Source organism: Pygoscelis adeliae, unplaced genomic scaffold (genome assembly GCF_000699105.1).
Source record: "Pygoscelis adeliae isolate BGI_AS28 unplaced genomic scaffold, ASM69910v1 Scaffold492, whole genome shotgun sequence".
Classification (NCBI taxonomy): domain Eukaryota; kingdom Metazoa; phylum Chordata; class Aves; order Sphenisciformes; family Spheniscidae; genus Pygoscelis; species Pygoscelis adeliae.
The window spans coordinates 346236-347681 of NW_008824349.1; positions in this window are offsets into that span (position 1 = coordinate 346236).

Genomic DNA, 1446 nt, shown 5'->3' on the forward strand with positions numbered 1-1446 from the left:
GAAGCTGGTGAAGGGTCTAGAACCCAAGTCCTATGAGGAGCGGCTGAGGGAACTGGGGTTGTTTAGCCTGGAGAAAAGGAGGCTGAGGGGAGACCTTATCATGCTCTACAACTACCTGCAAGGAGGTTGTAGCGAGGTGGGTGTTGGTCTCTTTTCCCAGGTAGCAAGTAATAGGATGACAGGAAATGACCTCAAGTTGTGCCAGGGTTTAGATTGGATATTAAGAAAAATTTCTTCACTGAAAGGGTTGTCAAGCATTGGACCAGGCTGCCCAGGGAAGTGGTGGAGTCACCATCCCTGGAGGTATTTAAAAGTGTAGATGTGGTGCTTAGGGACATAGTTTGGTGGTAGACTTGGCAGTGCTAGGTTTACGGTTGGACTTGATGATCTTAAGGGTCTTTTCCAACGTAAATGATTCTATGATTCTATGATTTTTAACTTCTATGTTTTTTCTCTCACACACAGTTTAAGACCCCATGTTTCATCTGTGAGGTGCTGAAAGCATCCTGTGTTTTGTCAATGTTTATTCTTGCTCTTTTATACATCTGTTGTGTAATTCCTCTTATTTATTGTGTGCACCCCTGTATGGCTACTAAAGCATGTTCATAAGTAATGATTCTTGGTAAGTTACAAGGTGGCATTTAACTGGAAAGCATCACAGGAGGCTTACCTTTTAACATAATTTGGCTTTTTTCTGGTATATTTTCAGTCCTACTAAATCACAGGAAGAAAAAGATTGACTTGCAGTCCTTATAAATTCGGTTTAAAAGACAGTAGAGTTAAGAATGGTCATCAGAAAACCTTTTTTTAGAAAACGTATGAGCAGTATTTTTGCATAAAGTAGTGCATTGTGCAGTATTTATAAATCAATAAAAGCCAGAGAAATTGTCACAGTCTTTACTGTTTTCTCATGTTAACTAATATGTATTGTGTTTTGAATGACACTTAAGAGCAAGAAGGATATGCACAGGCAGTGGAAGCAGGGGCAGGTATCCTGGGAGGAGTATAGGGACGTTGCCCGGTTGTGTAGGAATGGGGTCAGGAAGGCCGAGGCGCAGCTGGAGCTGAACTTAGCAAGAGACACAAAGAATAATAAGAAGGGCTTCTACAGGTATGTCAGCCAGAAAAGGCAGGTCAAAGAAAGTGTACACCCCGTGATGAACATGACTGGCAAACTGGTAACAACAGACGAGGAGAAGGCTGAGGTACTCAACAACATTTTTGCCTCAGTCTTCACTGACAATCTCTCTTCCCACATGTGGGGGACCTCAAGGCATGAACTGGTGGAGCAAAGTCCCTCCCACTGTAAGAGAAGATCAGGTTCATAACCACCTGAGGAACCTGAACATACATAAGTCTATGGGACCTGCAAGATGCATCCCAGAGTCCCGAGGGAATAGGCCAATGTAGTTGCCAAGCCAGTCTCCATGATATCTGAACAGTCAT